General features: G+C 46.7%; 1 pseudogene; it reads right to left on the reverse strand.

The window, feature by feature from the left end:
• Positions 1-291: 291 nt before the first annotated feature.
• On the reverse strand, positions 292-3,020 carry LOC121456339 (annotated as a pseudogene).
• Between the last annotated feature and the right edge of the window lie 2,980 nt (positions 3,021-6,000).

Consider the following 6,000-nt stretch of genomic DNA (forward strand, 5'->3'; position numbering starts at 1 on the left):
CAACAAATGACAGAGACAACTGGCTACCTGGGCAATCACCTGAAGTCTCATTTGCAACACTGGAGCAACCAACTTTGGCTAAGGCCTAGAGTAACTGACAAACCATTTTCAGAGGCAGAAAATTTTTCAAAACCATCTTACTCTGTCTTGGCAGGATTTGACAGTCTTTTTCTTGTATCCTGCTTGTCCTGTCTGGACATCATGTATTTTGTCAGTGGTTGATGCATGGTCAATTCCATGCTTGAAGGAAGAAAACAAGCTCCTACTGGAGTGTGTTTGGGAAGCCAGAATCTAATATAACTCAAGAAAATACATTGTTACTTCAGTCCCTTGTTTTACAGGAACCAGCACTGTTATATTGTTTCAACTTAGTAAAATCTAGCTTAAGTTTGTATCCTTTTTGCTTCCGGTGTAATTTCAAACTGTGACACACCATATTGACAAGATCACCAAATCCTAAAACTGTACCAACAATTTCTTTATTGCTCCTCATGACAGTGTCAATTCTTAATCCTATACTCTTGTCTTTAAGGTCTAGCGGCAGGGGCTGAGACAGGTTTGTGGGCCTGTTAGCTGCTGTGGCCAATCAGGAAGAATGTTTTGCTTAAAACAAGCATGTAGTGCTTCTTTCCAGATGTGACCACTTTGAGGGGTCTGGACTGCGTGGGAGCTAGTGAATGGCACAGACCTGTGGATCCTTTTCCTATCCATCTTGCAGCAAGCCTGAATGAGGCTAATCTGACATGTTTGACTGCAGTGATACAAGCAAATTTTCCCAAAATGAGCAGTGTTTGTTCAAACCCCAGAACCTCTGATAAGGGCAAGAACTGACTACCCTCTGAGCCTGGATCACGTCTGCTGCTTTCACACTAGGTGGCGCTAGGAAGCAAAGTTTCTTTCAATTCAAAGGCAGACAAAGTCAAAGGATTTATGAGATTGGTGAGAGAGGGTGGGGGCAACTTCAGATAAGGGAGTCCCTGTAGACATCTGGGGTCTTGCATTGCTCTATGAATAATCGTTAATAGATTCATTTCTATTCATTAATATGAGCTTAATGAGTCAAAGGTCAGAGGTTAAGTGTAGATAATAATTTTACATCTCCCCAGAAAAGTCACACGATTGGTCAATAAATATTTGAGGACACAGAAAAGAAACTACACACAAGACGTAAATACAAACTATGTATAAAAATGCATATAATCAAGTGTTACTAAAACATTATTTGATTATTTAAAATCAGGAAATTTAATTTTACTTCTTGTTTCTTTTTTTTGTCTCGTCTAAACTGTCCAAGTTATAATGATTCTACAAAGTATATGTAGAAAGTGTATGGTTTCCAGACTTCTGGGACCACACCTTAATAAAACAGACTAAGATTTATAAATCCAACCATGAAGTTTTAAGATAAATTAATCACCTATTCTTGCAGTGTTTTCATACTGCAGCAACAGAGCTTGAAATTATTTTAATGTATTTCTTGAGTAGCATATCAAATATGTTCTAGCTTAAAACAATTTATTGACTAAGAATCTTTGGGTGGAAAATGTTTTAGATGATAAAATAGAGGAGTTGTTCTACAGTAAAATGACAAGCAAAACACTCATTGGTGACAATACTTATTCACTGGCAAAGAGAAAGCCTCGCTGTGGCAGACTTCTCGACCGGCAACGAAGAATGACCACCACACCAGGATTCCACTCAGATCACGCTTTTACTGGAGTGCCCTTGATTGATGGGGAGCATGGAACGAGAGGGCGGGAAAACGAGGGACAGGGAGCGGAGGGGCAGGGAACGAAGGGGAGAGGCAGCAGGAAGCGAAGGGGGTGAAGGGCTCTTAGGCAGCTGCTTAAATAGGGAAATGGCACATGGGTTGCCCTGTGATTGGCTGCCACCAACAGCTGACACCAGACCGCATTGGGATAGGCTCAAGGATCCTCATCCACTGCGCATGAGGGAAGCGGGGGACGCGCAGCTCTCAAAGGCATAGCCAAATATGGAGTTGTTTATTTCCAACAAGACAGGATGTCGGTGCCATCTTGTAATGGCGATCCTGTCCGGCTCACTACACCTCGCTAACAAGTGGTGCTGATAAACTGGATGCCAGCAGGTAGAAGAACAATCCTCTCCTCTCACCCTGCAGAGCTCTCAACTCCAAATGCACCAAAGACATCAACACAACATTCAAAACCCTGGATCTGCGAGAGGGAAAGAGGAGAAAATACTTCCTGATGCAAGCACAGGGGAGGTCTCTCTGACAAGGGCTCCAGTCATTAAGAAAATGGGACAAATTAACAAATGGGACCATTTGAAATTAAAAGGTTATAATATGAAACTCACTCATGTTGGTGTCTAAAAGTCACACCGCCACTGGGGTCATGCCAATCTGGATGGCCCGTGGTGCCACCAGGGTCATGGTGACATTGAGCCCAGGTGTGTCCTTGGCTCTACTGCAGCCAGGGACTGGGTTGATGGCTCCTGCTACCACTAAAGGCCATGCAATACCCGGGGTCTGGGCCATTACCTGAGGCCAGGTGGAGATCTGAGGATCATGCTACTGCCAGGGTCACATACAGATCTGAGTGGCCTTCAATGCCATGAGGTGACATGGTGACATCCAGGCCCAGGCTGCAGCTGAGGGCTGCTTCTAGATCTGCGGTCCTACCACAGTTGGGGTCTGTGATATCCCTGGCCTGTGGTGCCACCAAAGGTCACACAGATATCAAGAGTCTAGGCTATATCCTGTGGCCACGTTGGTGTCTGAGACCATGCTGCCACTAGGGCAATGGCTGCTTCCAAGGGCCATGTCTGGGTTCATGGCCCTACTGTAGCCAGAGTTGATGCCAATGGCTCCTGATACCGTCGAAGGCCATGTTGATGCCTGGGGTCTGGGCAGTCACCTGTTGATGTCCAAGAGCTACTCTGCTGCAGGGGCCATGCTGATCTGAGTGGACTGTGCTGCCACCTGTGGCCATGGTGATGTCAGAACCCAGACTGCTGTTGGGGACCATGACTGGGTCCATGGTCCTATCACAGTTGGGGGTCCCTGATGTCTATGGCCCATGATGCCCCTGTGGCCACACAGATGCCCATGGTCTAGGCTGCATCCTGCGGCCATGTTGGTATCCAAGGGCCATGCTGCAACCAGGACTATGCAAGTCTGTTTGGCCCACAGAGCTTCACCAGGCCACAGTATCATTCAGGCTTGGGCTACTGCTGTGGGCCATGTCTGGGTTCATGGTCCAACAGCAGCCAGGATCCAGGCTGATGTCCATGACTCAAGTTACCACAGGGGGTCATAGGAACCATGTGTGTTGAAATCAAAGGGCAGTGCTGAGCCAGCCCTGCCTCTCACTGGCCCCGGGATAGCTGCTCCTGCCCCCTTGCTGTACACTGCAGCAGGGGTGCTGACCAACCCCCCCACCCCACATACACACTCAGGAGAGATGACCACAAACCTCACCACAGGCATGGGAGAGCTGGCTCTGCCCCTTGCCTAAGAGGGTGAACCCAGTGGCCCAGACCAACCAGCTCAGGACCACCCAGACCCACATCCTGGGCCTTGGGTTGCCCCACATTAACAACTGCCCCATCAGGGACCGACTGGAGGGTGCTAAAGGCCCGGTCCTGTGGAGCAGCAGGATCTCCATGACTCAGGGCAACAGTGGGATTTCCTAGGTGTGCTTCAATGCCCCCAGTGATGATGGTGTGGAAGAGGCCTTGAACCAGACCGAGGACTCATTGCAATGAACCTTCTGCTGGTGGGGATGGTTGGACAGAAGGACATACTGAGTGGCACACTGCAGCTTCCTATGCCGCTCGGATGAATGAAGAGGTGTTGAAAAGATGGAGGAGCAGCCCAGATTTGTTTTGTTTTGTTTTTAATTAATTTTGAGAGGCAAGCTACCCAGGTGTGGAGTAGATATAAAAAGACTGGGAAATGAGTGGGATTGGGGTGCATGATGTGAAATTTCCAAAGAGTCAATAAAGAATTATGTAAAAATGATAAAAATAATAATTTGAGAGTTACGATTGGAGTCCATGACCGTCATGGCAGCAGCAGGCAGGCATGGTACAGGGGCAGTAGCTGAAAGCTGACATCCTGATTCACAAGCAGCATGCAGAGAGAGAGAAAAAACTACAGACACTGGGAACTGTGTGGGCTTTTGAATTCTCAGAGCCTGACCCCAGTGACACACCTCCTCCAACAAGGACACACTTCAAATCCTCTCCAAACAGCTGTACTAACTGGGGCCCAAGCATCCAAATATATGGGGGTCGGTCTCACTCAACTAGCACGGCATCTCCCCACAGCCAGAATGGCTATTTATAGAACAACCACAAAAGACAAATACTGCTGAGGATATGGAGAAAGAGGAATTCTTATTCATTGTTGGTGGGAGTTATAGTGGTTTGAATGATCAAAACATATTGTATAAGAAAAAGTTTGGAGGGAAAAAATAAAATCAAGGGTAGAATAAAACGAATCTCTCGGGGCTCCAGCAAGATGGCTCAGCAGGTGAAGGCACGGGTATACAGCAATTTTGTCTGAGATGAAAGCATCTTGGAGGGAAACTTGTTAAAACACAGGTGTCTCTCCGTTTACTTTCCGTTGCTGTGATAAGCACCACAGCTGACCACGAGCGGCTTGAGGAGGAAAGGTTGATTTCACTTTACAGCTTCCTGTCCTTCATTAGGGGGCAGGGCAGGAACCAAGGGCCACAGAGGAGGGTTGCAGCAGAGGCCACGGAAGAGTGTTGCAGCAGAGGCCACGGAGGAGTGCTGCTCACTGGCTTGCTCTCCAGGGTTTGTTTGCTCAGCCTCCTTTCTTATACAGCCCAGAACCACCTGCCAAGGGGTAACACCCCTAGATGGGTGTGGCCTTCCTGTATCAATCATGTTTTCCCAGGAAGACATTCACACAGCAGGCAGCTGCCACCAAGTCCTATGTCTGGAATTGGATCGGAGGGTTGTACATGGTGGAAGGCAAGAACTGACTCCTGAATGGTTTCCTATGACTAGCATATATGATCCATGGTATGTGTATCTACATATGTCACACCAATCACCATACACACACATAAATAAATGTTAATATTAAAAAAAAAAATAACCACATCTCAGACTGTGAGTATTTCTGTGCTGATATAGAAGGTCAAGCACTAACTTGGGTCCCGGAGACATATCAATCAACAAACAGGCTAAGTCCTGCCTCTAAGAATTTCCATTCTGTAGATAGAAGAGACAGAAAGAAAGTTTTTGCTTGCCAGTGGTGGTGGCACATACCTTTAATCCCAGCACAAAGGAGACAGATCTCTGTGAGTTCAAAACCAGCCTGGTCTATAGAGAGAGTTTCAGAACAGCCAGGATTATACAGTGAAACTCTGTCTCAGGAAACCAAGAAAGAAGAAGAAGGGGAAGAGGAGACGAGAAAAAGAAAGTCTGTGCTGTTGGGTGATAACAATGTCAAGAATGAGAATGATGAGGAAAAAAATCTAGAAGGGAAGTGTTGCTTCAGAAAGCAGGTAGTACATTTCTGACCAGTGGGAAGTCATTCAAAAAGAATAGAGAAGCCAGTGCAAAGGTCCTGGGGTGAGCAAGTTCCTGGTGTGTTCAAAGAATACGAAGGCAGAGCAGACGGCCCACAGAAGAGTGAGTTAGGAGCATAAACAGGGACATAGTGTCAGAAAGGGGCAGGGTAGGATGGAGTAGGTCAAGTAGAGCCTTGTGACCCACTGAAAGGAACCAGTATTTCACCCAGAGTGAGATGAAAAGAATAGGAAGGTTTGAGCTAAGAGGTGACTTAAACTAACTTAGATATTAGATATGTAACTCTGGATTCAAGACTGAGAGACCAAAAACATCAGCATGCAAAGTTAGGAAGCAGGGGAAGAGATACAAGATGCTGGCTGGACCAGCAGTCTCCTTGGACACAGTGAGAAGGATCAGATTACAGATCTGTTTACAAGCCAGTGTCAGGGCTGCAGCAATGGCTCAGTGGGT

The sequence above is a fragment of the Microtus oregoni genome, unplaced genomic scaffold (assembly GCF_018167655.1).
Source record: "Microtus oregoni isolate MIOR12 unplaced genomic scaffold, Mior012 000015F_ref0000493, whole genome shotgun sequence".
NCBI lineage: Eukaryota > Metazoa > Chordata > Mammalia > Rodentia > Cricetidae > Microtus > Microtus oregoni.